At 40.8% G+C, this 12,281-nt stretch overlaps 1 pseudogene; it reads left to right on the top strand.

Annotated features, from left to right (window-relative positions):
* The first annotated feature begins 1,000 nt into the window (after positions 1 to 1,000).
* Positions 1,001 to 5,844, top strand: LOC117130545 (annotated as a pseudogene).
* Positions 5,845 to 12,281: the final 6,437 nt, after the last annotated feature.

The following is a 12,281-nucleotide window of genomic DNA, read 5'->3' as shown; positions in this document are numbered from 1 at the left end:
TAGGAAACTCAAAGAAGCTATTGGAGGACTAATCAGGAAGTCCTTGGAGCAAGAAGAATGTCTTGGAGGAAGCTTGATACTTCAAGATACGCTTATCACCATTCAAGCCATCTTACCATCAAGTTGAGTATCATCTAGGCTAGCAAGCTATGTGTGCTCTTTTCCTATCATTGTTTTTGTCCCATTGGGTTTTGCAATGATAGGTTTTTAACGAGGCCATAGTCTTGCTATCTTATCACCTAGTTGATACTCTCGGACCAAACCACATGAAGAACCTTATGCTATCTTTACTTCTAAGTATTTATGTCTTTCATTTTCGAAAACTCTATCTAAGTTGTGTCTTTACTTCTACATTAATTGGAGGAGCCTGTTCCTTTAATTTCGAAATGCTTGGAGCCTGTTCCAAGCCTTTCACTATATATGTGTAACTCGGCAACCCTAGCATCTATCAAGTTTTCTTTCATTTAAACCTTTGTGTTTTCTTCTCCCTTGCTTTCACGAGTTAAGAGAGTGTCTGGTGATAGTATCCAGTCTGTTGGTGTGTAATATCCAACGCCCAAGGGCTTTAGAAAGGTGTGTCATATCCGATCTAAGCCTAGGAGTATCAAGGAGCCTTTCCGCAGCCTCTTGTGTCACCATTCGATCCACAACCTTGATAAACTTGAGTCTTTGATTCGTTTATGCAAGGATCTATCCAAACCATCCAGAGAAGGGTCCTAGGATCTCATTAAGTGGTATCAGAGCACTCTGGAAGGGGAGTTTCGATTTCTCTTTTGCGATTTCTTAAGATCTACTCTTTGTCGATTCATATTTTGTTGATCAATCGGTTCTTGTGTGTTTATTCTCATTTGATCTGCTTGTTTCATTATCAGGATTGCTAGATCTGATTGTTTCGTATCTCATATTGATAGATCTAAGAATTTCGATCAAGTTTTGAACAAAAACCTTTTCACATTCTTGTCGATTACGTTATCGTTTTACTTGATCCGAAAGTTTTCTTGTGATTGTGTGACTCGATCTGTTGTTAAGATCATAGATCAGGATTTGATTACCTCATTTCATCATCCGTTGAATCTGATCTGTTAGTGTTTCAATTTCGAAAGATAGAATTCAAATCGTCGCGTGTTGATCAAGTATCTTCATTTGCCGCTTTGTTTGAAAAACCTTGTTTCCTTATTTGAATCTTGAGTTCTGAATTCTTTTGAACTACTTACTGGTTCAAGTTTTTCGTGTATCAGGAAGCAATGGGGTCTGAGGAAGATGATGAAACCTTTGTGCGAAGGAATAGGTTGCTGCAAGAAGCAATCACCAAACAAGTGATGGAAGCGATGGTGAAGTTACTGGAAGAGAAATATGATCAGAGACCGCATGATGGGCAAGGACAAGCATCTGGTTCAAGACATGAGCCAAGAAGAAACAGACAAGGTCAGCGTGAGCATGCTGGATCAGAAGAGACTGATAACTTCTATGAGAGAAGTAGCCATAGCTCCGGTTCAAGACGTAGCAGTAGAAGATCTCGACGTGATCATGAGGGCCGGAGGCATAGACGCAATGAGCTATCAGGATTAAAGCTTAAGATCCCTCCTTTCCATGGTAAAGCTGATCCAGATGCCTATCTTGAGTGGGAGAAGAAGATCGAACTCGTGTTCAACTGTCAGCATTACTCAGAGACTAAGAAGATTCAAGTAGCTGCTACCGAGTTCAATGACTATGCATTGAGCTGGTGGGATCAGTTGGTTACAAACAAGAGGCGCAATGGTGAATTTCCCATTGAAACATGGGCAGAGATGAAAGCTGTGATGCGCAAGAGGTTTGTACCAAGCCATTATCACCGTGATCTTCATCAAAAGCTGAGACTACTCACACAAGGATCAAAGTCTGTAGAGGAATACTTTCAAGAGATGGAGTTGCTTATGCTAAGAGCTTGTGTATCTGAGGACAGTGAAGCAACCATGGCACGATTTCTTGGTGGACTCAACCGTGAGATACAAGATAGAGTGGAGATGCAACACTACTTGGAAATAGAGGAGATGCTACACAAAGCTATCTTGGTGGAACAACAAGTTAAGAGAAGAAGTCATGCGCGTGGCAGCTATGGTTCCAATAGATACCAGACCTCTAAGGAAGATAAGCCGAGCTATCAAAAGGAGAGCAAGCCACAGCCAAAAGAAGAAGCCAAGTCTAGTAGCATCTACAACAAAGATAAGGGAAAGTGGAAGCTACAAGCTCGCGTGCAAGAGATGTGAAGTGTTTTAAGTGCCAAGGACGTGGTCACTATGCTAATGAGTGTACCAATAAACGTGTGATGATCCTTCATGCTAATGGAGAGTATGAATCTGCTGATGAGGAGACAGAGGCCGAAGAAGATCACAGTTCAGAAGAGGAGTATGTTGCCAACCGGTCGCTGGAAGGTTGCTAGTTGCTAGAAGAACCTTGAGTCTTCAAAGCAAGACCGAAGAAATGGAGCAAAGAGAGAATCTCTTCTATACTAGATGTCTAGTGCAAGGAAAGGTCTGTAGTCTTATTGTGGATGGAGGCAGTTGTGTCAACGTTGCGAGTGAGACTATGGTTAAAAAGTTGGGTTTAAGGGTCCAAAGCATCCTAAACCATATAGACTCCAATGGCTCAATGAAGAGGGCGAGATGAGAGTATCTACTCAGGTTATGGTTCCCTTAGCCATTGGTAAATATGAAGATGAGATTCTTTGTGATGTGTTGCCTATGGAAGCTGGACACATTCTCCTTGGAAGGCCGTGGCAATCAGATAGACGTGTGATACATGATGGGTATGCCAACAAGCACACCTTTGAGTTTAAAGGGAGAAAGACAGTTCTTGTGCCTATGACTCCTAAGGAAGTTCAGATTGATCAGCTTCAGCTACAAAAGAAGAAAGAGATAGATCTTCCCGCTGAATCAACAAAGCAACTAAACTTCTATGCCAAGTCTGGTGATGTTAAAAGATCTCTCTGCTCTAATCTTCCTATCCTTTTGTTTATCTATAAGGAATCCCTCTTGACTACTACTAACATTGCACCGGAGTATCCGAGTGAACTTGTCAATCTCTTACAGGAATATCAAGATGTTTTTCCAGAAGATAGTCCCAATGGACTACCACCAGTGCGAGGGATTGAGCACCAAATTGATTTTGTGCCCGGTTCTACACTTCCCAATAGGCCAGCATACAGAACCAATCCGGTGGAGACCAAAGAACTACAAAGGCAAGTGGAGGAACTGATGGAGAAAGGGCATATCCGAGAGAGCATGAGTCCTTGTGCTGTGCCAGTGCTACTTGTGCCCAAGAAAGATGGAAGCTGGCGCATGTGTGTTGACTGCAGAGCCATCAACAATATCACTGTAAAGTATCGCCATCCTATTCCTAGATTAGATGATATGCTTGATGAATTGCATGGTTCTTGCATATTTTCTAAGATTGATTTGAAAAGTGGATACCATCAGATTAGGATGAAAGAAGGAGATGAATGGAAAACTGCATTCAAAACTAAACATGGTCTATATGAGTGGTTAGTCATGCCATTTGGATTAACCAATGCACCTAGTACATTCATGAGATTAATGAATCATGTTCTTAGATCATTCATTGGCATATTTGTTGTGGTATACTTTGATGACATCCTTGTATACAGTAAGAGCTTTAATGATCATATAGAACATCTTAGAGCTGTTCTTGATGTGCTTAGAAAGGAATCTCTTTTGCTAACCTTAAGAAGTGTACTTTTGGAACGGATCACTTGGTCTTTTTAGGCTTTATTGTGGGTGCAGATGGGGTTAAAGTTGATCCGGAGAAAGTGAGAGCAATTCAAGAATGGCCAATTCCAAAAACTATAAGTGAAGTAAGGAGCTTCCACGGCCTTGCTGGCTTCTACCGACGGTTTGTGAAAGACTTTAGCACCATAGCAGCCCCATTGACTGAGGTGATCAAGAAAGAAGTTGGATTCAAATGGGGAGAAGCACAAGAACTTGCCTTTCAATGCCTAAAAGAGAAGCTTACTAATGCCCCTCTTCTTATACTTCCTGATTTCAATAAAACGTTTGAAATTGAATGTGATGCCTCAGGAATTGGAATTGGTGCTGTTCTTATGCAGGAGAAGAGACCCATAGCTTATTTCAGTGAGAAGCTTGGAGGCGCCACTCTCAACTATGCAACTTATGATAAGGAATTGTATGCCTTGGTGAGAGCCTTGCAGACTTGGCAGCATTACTTGTGGCCCAAGGAGTTTGTGATACACACGGATCATGAGTCTCTCAAGTACTTGAAAGGACAGAACAAGCTCAGCAAGAGACACGCAAGATGGGTAGAATTCATAGAAACCTTTCCTTATGTCATCAAGTACAAACAAGGTAAAGAAAACATAGTTGCTGATGCACTATCTCGAAGGTATGTTCTCTTGAACACTCTTGATGCTAAGCTATTAGGTTTCGAGCAGATTAAAGAAATGTATGAATCTGATCCAGATTTTAAAGAAGCTTATAACTCTTGTGAGAAATTTGCTGTTGGACATTATTTTAGACATGATGGATTCCTCTTTTATGATAATAGACTGTGTGTGCCTAATTGTTCTTTGAGAGACTTGTTTGTTAGGGAATCTCATGGAGGAAGTCTCATGGGTCACTTTGGTATTGCAAAGACTCTTAAAACTTTGCAGGATCATTTCTTTTGGCCTCGGATGAAAAGAGATGTGGAGAAACTATGTGAGAGATGTGCAACTTGCAAACAAGCCAAGTCTAAGGTTCAGTCTCACGGTTTGTATACTCCTCTCCCTATACCTTATCATCCTTGGAATGACATATCTATGGATTTCATTGTTGGATTGCCTAGAACTAGGACTGGGAAGGATTCTATCTTTGTTGTTGTTGACAGGTTCTCAAAAATGGCACATTTCATAGCATGTCACAAAACTGATGATGCATTGCATGTAGCTAATCTGTTCTTTAAGGAGATTGTGCGTTTACATGGCATGCCTAGAACCATAGTTTCTGATAGAGATACTAAGTTTCTTAGTTATTTTTGGAAAACTCTTTGGTCTAAGCTAGGCACTAAGTTGTTGTTCTCCACTACTTGTCATCCGCAAACTGATGGACAGACTGAAGTAGTTAATAGAACTCTAGGAACACTCTTGCGTGCATTCATTAAAAAGAATCTGAAATCTTGGGAAGACTATCTGCCACATTGTGAATTTGCATATAATCATGCTGTGCATTCTGCTTCTAAGTTTTCACCCTTTGAAATTGTTTATGGGTTCAATCCCACCTCTCCTTTGGATTTAATTCCTTTACCTGAGTGTGAAAGGGTCAGTTTGGATGGCAAAAAGAAGGCAGAGATGGTGAAACAACTCCACGAGCAAGCTAGGCTCAACATTGAAGAGAAAACTAAGCAGTATGTCAAGCATGCCAACAAAGGAAGGCGTGAGATGGTCTTTAAGGAGGGTGATAAAGTTTGGGTTCATTTGAGAAAAGAGAGGTTTCCTAATGAGAGGAAGTCAAAGCTTATGCCAAGAATTGATGGACCTTTTGAGATCACAAAGAAGATCAGCAACAATGCCTACAAGATTGATCTCCAAGGTAAGTATGATGTAAGTAATAGCTTCAATGTTACTGACTTGATCCCTTTATTGCAGATGAACCTGATTTGAGGTCAAATCCTTTTCAAGAGGGAGGGGATGATATGATCATGGACCAGCCAGCTGATGGAGATAGAGATGGCGAGTTTAGAGATGAACCAGCTAAAGAAGATGAGGTCTTATCCATTCCTAAAGGTCCCATGACTCGAGCCAGAGCTAGGAAACTCAAAGAAGCTATTGGAGGACTAATCAGGAAGTCCTTGGAGCAAGAAGAATGTCTTGGAGGAAGCTTGATACTTCAAGATACGCTTATCACCATTCAAGCCATCTTACCATCAAGTTGAGTATCATCTAGGCTAGCAAGCTATGTGTGCTCTTTTCCTATCATTGTTTTTGTCCCATTGGGTTTTGCAATGATAGGTTTTTTAACGAGGCCATAGTCTTGCTATCTTATCACCTAGTTGATACTCTCGGACCAAACCACATGAAGAACCTTATGCTATCTTTACTTCTAAGTATTTATGTCTTTCATTTTCGAAAACTCTATCTAAGTTGTGTCTTTACTTCTACATTAATTGGAGGAGCCTGTTCCTTTAATTTCGAAATGCTTGGAGCCTGTTCCAAGCCTTTCACTATATATATGTGTAACTCGGCAACCCTAGCATCTATCAAGTTTTCTTTCATTTAAACCTTTGTGTTTTCTTCTCCCTTGCTTTCACGAGTTAAGAGAGTGTCTGGTGAGTAGTATCCAGTCTGTTGGTGTGTAATATCCAACGCCCAAGGGCTTTAGAAAGGTGTGTCATATCCGATCTAAGCCTAGGAGTATCAAGGAGCCTTTCCGCAGCCTCTTGTGTCACCATTCGATCCACAACCTTGATAAACTTGAGTCTTTGATTCGTTTATGCAAGGATCTATCCAAACCATCCAGAGAAGGGTCCTAGGATCTCATTACAAGTGCTTGTGTGTGCTCTTTTCCTAACCTTTGGTTTTGTCCCATTGGGTTTTCCAAAGGCAGGTTTTTAATGAGGCCACAAGTTACTTACATAAACCTTAGATGATGTATCATGGCGCCACCTTATGTTATTTTAAACTATGGTTTTTATTTCATGTTTTAAACTCTTTTCAAATTTGAATAAGTCTTTAGTCTTTGTTGTAGTTCCAAGTGTTGGAATGAAGAAGTAAGAAGCTGGAGTTGATGAAGAGACCAAGCTTCAAGAGCAAGCAAATCCGGAACAAGCAGATTTGAATCTGTCCGTACAGTTTTGGCTTGCAAGTAACCAAACCTAACCTAGAGTGTCTTGGAAGTCAAGGCAAGTGGGGAACTCGTCCAGCTGAGCTTTCTGAAGCATATTTGAAGTTTAAACTAAGTATGAGACCGTTGGAGAGAGATCTGGCAAGTTGGAGAGTTAATTAAGATAAAAGTCACATGTGCATAAGGAGATGAACCTGCTGTCACTTTCACCCAACCAGACTGTGCCCATCTCTCTCTCCTGTCACTCTCAACTCCCTCTGGTCGAGATTCCCCTTGGCTGCATCCTCCTGGCTCCATCAGAAACCCTACAATAATATTAGTTTAGTAAATCTGTACTTTAACAATTGTTTAATCACTTGCAACTTGTAATCTGGCTATAAAGCCACCCCATTGTAACCATTACGAAATTAAGCTGAATGGGGGAGTTTCCCCTTTCTTCTTCACCATTCTCAAGTCTCTTATACTCTCCCTGATCTCTGGTTACAAGAATCTCTCTCATACTCTCTTAAATCTCACTTAATCTCTCTTATTATCCATTGCAGTCTCTTTAATTCTCACTTACTCTCTTCACTCTGTTCTCTTTCAATCCGACCACTCTCTGTTCTAAACAACCCTCACACACCATAATCTGTCTATTCTCACATGGTATCAGAGCTCCAAGCTCCTGAGAATCCATAGAGCTTCCGCAAATCTATTACAGTTCATACTTCTCTTCAAAAATCTCTGTTTCTGTTCATCCTTGTATCCTCTGGTCTAAAGCTTTTCCAGGAGGGAAGAGACTCACCAGAACTCAAGATAAAGGAGGTCTTTAGTATCTGAAACTCAAAGCTTCCACAATTCAAGCATAGGCTCACCCTCATTGTTATTTCAAATCATTGGAGAGTTTCTGTCCAGCCAGCTGTTCAATCTCTTCAAGAGGAAGAAGACTACAAACATGGCGTGTCCAGAGACTTCCCAAGGTCTATCAGCCTTCCTCCTGTTCAGCCTGAAGAGATCTCTTGGAGAAAGAAGGTTTTGGAGCTGTTTGGCAAGCAATGCTCCAAACCAAGTCTGTACAAGTGTTTTTCAAGTTCTTCCCAAAGTGGAGTCTCTCACTGTGTGCCAGAAGGTGGCGCCTGGTAATCAGGAAGAAAGGAGGGGTCTTAAGCATGAGTGGTCTAAAGGGAAAGCACACACAAGGAAATGGCGTGGGGTAGAGATCCCAAACTCCAAATCTGTCAAGTTCAAGTGAACAGTGTGCCTTGGAGGTTCAAGGAACCAGCTCAGGTTCCTTGTTTGTAGTAAGTTAACCTCCTACCTTTAATAAGAGCTTGAGTAGTTATGTCTGGTTGTGTTGAGTGGTGTGTTTGGTATCCTTGGGACAGGTTCAAGTTGCTAGAGTTGTTGAACCTAGTTTCTGTCCCATGATACTTAAATTGTGTGTGTTGCTCTGTTTCTTAAATTATTTCTAGGAGTTGTCTAGCATGGTATTGTCTAGTTCCTGTCCTAGATTAATTGTTTCTGTTTGTATTATGCTAGGCGATTTGTTTAGCTACTGTCATTGTCTTGTTGCATTGATAAAGGTCTAGGAGAGTCTCCTGGTCTTGTATTGCATTATATATATATTGTTCAAGATGACTGAATGAGTTGTTTAGATTCTGTTCATTGCATATTTTCTTTCTCTTAAAACATTGGGATCAGACTTGGTGAATTATCAAGGGCTGATCCTAGTGTGTGTGGTCTGATTCTTGCTGGAGTTTGAGTGATGTTTCAGGTACACAAGAGGTGATCTCTGTACATCATCAAACTAAGACAAAGAAGAAGGCATTGCCCACGTTTTTCAGAGCCTCCCAAGATGGATATTCCTGAACCGTGGAGATTGCCCAGTCCCAAATCCTATCTATGTGTCTGCCCATTTCCTACCCTGAAGATAGAAAGGATGTTGGAGAATTGGAGAAACTGCTCAGAAGTGACTTACCTGATGCCAAGAGGATGTACAGGAGGTGCACTCAAGAGAAAAGGCCATCACTAAGCCAAGAGTGGCCGGTGGTCAGAGGCATGGATCAAGGTGTTTAGTCCTGACCATGTAATGATACCTTGTGAGTGGAATCAGTTGACTTAAGCGCAGGCGTAGGAGCTGTTGTGCTCCTGGTTCAAGAGACTCACAAGGAAGGCCATCACCTAAGTCATGAGGAGACTGGTGGTCCAAAGACATTGGAGCTGAAGGCAAATGGTGATCCAGTTGGCTTAAGCGCAGATGTTGGTATTGTTGTGCTCCTGGAAGATGGTGAACTGGTTGGCTTAAGCGCAGATGTTGGTATTGTTGTGCTCCCAGTTCAAAACTCATTGAAGCTCACGTTCAAGCTTGTCACTATACTCAGTCAAGCTTGAGGAGGGGAATATCAGTGAGCTACCAAAAGATCCATGAAGCTTACTGTATCCAGTGTCCCATTTCCTCATAGAAGACCAGCAAGAGGTTGGCGAATTAAAAGAGGACTTAAGTGATCAGTCTGAAGAAGCTGTCACTCCTCACTGTTCTTACCAGCCAGATGCAAGGATTATTCAATCAGGGACATTCTTGGCTAAGCAATCACATGATGGTGGCAAATTATGGAGTTGCAAAGTCCCCCTACATGTTGAAACTTCAAGAGAACAATGCAAAGGCTGGTTGAGAGAAGGAATGGCGTGGAGGATTCAAGTGCTTAGTAATCCTCACCAACATTCAACAAACTGATGCAAGGGAAGTACCTAAAACCATTATTATTCTTATGAGTGAATAGGTTTGCCCCTTGAGAATTGATACATACAATTTTTGGATGATTGAATCAGGTACCTATTGAGCTCATGAACAAAGAAAAGCTTTGTCTCAACTCCTAAATGGAGGCAAGAAGCCAGAAGAAAGGGGGAGACAAGCTCAGGTCATAAGAAGAAGCTCAAAGGTGATTTGACGGTGAAGCAACTGGCGCCAATCCAAGTCGTTCATTGCCTCACCTCCGATCAAAATTGGAGTTTGCAAGTGGTGGATTCACTCTTGCATTACTCAGTACCCACCGGATCAAAGAAGCTCAGTTCCAAGTGTGTGATTGAGCTTCCATAATCCGGACTGTGTCTTACCAAGTGGGATTCAATTGGAGTCCACGCCTCACCATTCTTATGAAAGGGAAGCACCTTAAACTCATCTCAATACATTCATGATTGTCCTTATACTTTATATTATTGAGTTTGATGTGATGAGTGCATTTCCTTAAGAACTGATGCAATTTTAGAATGGTGTATCAGGTACCAAAATAAGCTTGAGCCTCACTGAAGATGATGATGATGATCCGGTCGTGTCCTAGTCTATCTAAGATGGCCAAAGAAGTCAGTTGAGAGGGGGAGACCCAAACCGGGTCTATGGTCCATGAAGAGGTCAAGCCAAGTTCTAAAGAACAAGTAACTTTGCTGGGGGTTCAGGGAAGATGGTCTGGTCGTTTCCTTGCCTTCCTAAGGTGGCTTGAAGCCAGCTGAGAGGGGGAGACTCTAAACCGGCCACAAAATGATCCAGCCTGCTACTTGTGCTCAAGGATAGCAAGTTATGGTGATTCATACTTGCTATACCTATTAGGCCACGATCCAGAGCCTAAGGACTCCACCATGATGAATCTGAAGTTCCTTAGGCTCACTGGCCAATCCCTAAGCTTTGTGGAAACTCCACTCTTTTTCCCTTAGCAAGTTTTGTCCCAATGGGTTTTCTTGCTAAGGTTTTTAATGAGGGAGCTTCTTCAAGGTTCCAAGCTTGTCCAAGGATCTCCTGATGAGGACCTAAAGTCAGTAGCTGGACCACCAACTCATGAGATCAACCATACAAGCTACATTGGAGCCAGCAGCGACATAGGTGCACTCAAAGAAGGATATCTTTGCAACCATAAGGAATTTAACCGTGAAACCAGTTTCTATAGATTCTCAACTCAACCAGAGCACGCAGCGAATTGGTTTCATACCAAAAAGAGTAATGGTTTAGGAGATATGCCAGTTACAAGTCAGACTATCTACACTGCATCCGAATTGGTTCTAATTAAGGAAAGTAATTCTTTGCTTAAGGAGTGTGCAACTCAAACTCACGTGTGGAAACCAGGAGATTATTCATTACATCTAAGAGCAGTGGGAGAGTTTCTACCATGCACCAGCAGCCACATGATCAAGATGAATCCCTTATTTGTCAACTTACCTTACATGGATGCATTCACACTTGGAGTTATTAAAGACCAACGGCTAGTTTTTTTCACTTATTATTTCTTTCCAAGTTATTCTTTTAGGCATTTGTGTTCTTTTCTATTTAAACAGAGCTAAGTCTCATTTGTAAATCACCCTTGCACGAAATTAATAAAGTATTATTCAGTTTACAAAGTTTGTCTTTGTTTTGTTCAATTAGTCTTTAGGTGGATTCCTTTAGATTTCTTGTCCGTTTGCTTGTCTCCTTAGTTTGTGGATTCATTCTAGGATACAAGTGTAGGTCTCTGTCTTTGTGTGGATTCACATAGGCGCAGGCTTCTGGTCTTATCAAAGGGATATTTCCGCAACCCTTTGTGGCGACAATCGACCCATTCAAGCTTGACAACTCTTGTTGCCTTGTGATCTAGCCTTTGTTAGCTTAGGCTTGTATCATTTTTGGTATCAGAGCTTCAAAAGCTCCTATCTATCAGGTTATATCTATCCTTGTCTCTATTCATTTGCATTTGTTTATTTGTTTCATCTCTTTTGCATTTGTTTCATTTATAAAATCATATAAAAAAAAACCATAAAAATTGTTTGCAATTTCTGTCCATTTTTGCATTTGCTTGTTCTTGGTGTTAAAACCAGGGAGGCACGACAAAGATGACCATTTACTTTCTTTGATTCATATAAATTTGAAAATCCAAAAGAAATCGTGTTTGCATTAGTTGTTTCCTTAGTTTCCATTTCGGTTTATTCACTTACTATAAAAAAAAAAAGGTCAATTTTGTTTCTTGCTTCTTTTAAATTCTAAAAATTATAAAACCAGAATAAAAAGTTAATTTCATTGTCTTAGTTTTATATATTTCGTGTTTCCATTAAAAAAAAAAAAAAAAACAAAAAAAAAAAGTGAATTCTTTTTCATTTGTTTTAATTTTCCAAAAAAAAATATAAATAAATAAATAAAATAAAAACAAGGAGATACTAAGTTTCCATTTTTTTGTTCTTTCTTATTCTTCTCTCCTTTCTTTTGCTAAGCCACGACTTAATTCCTTTTTCTTCTGTTTGTGCAAGGCAAACTCTGAGAAAAGATAGAGAAGACGCCAATGGAGGATTACTCAGAAGAAGAGGCTGAAGAATACAACACGTCTGAGGTAGATTGGGGAGAAGAAGCTGACCAGGATTGTTGGGACGATGGAGATGACCACACTGAAGGTCATTGGTGCGCAGACTCTGTTCCAGAGTATGTCCCAAACGATGAACAAGAATACCCAGAGGTGG

The sequence above is a fragment of the Brassica rapa genome, unplaced genomic scaffold, assembly GCF_000309985.2.
Source record: "Brassica rapa cultivar Chiifu-401-42 unplaced genomic scaffold, CAAS_Brap_v3.01 Scaffold0544, whole genome shotgun sequence".
In the NCBI taxonomy this organism is placed as follows: Eukaryota; Viridiplantae; Streptophyta; class Magnoliopsida; order Brassicales; family Brassicaceae; genus Brassica; species Brassica rapa.
This window is presented reverse-complemented; position numbering and strand designations above follow the sequence as displayed.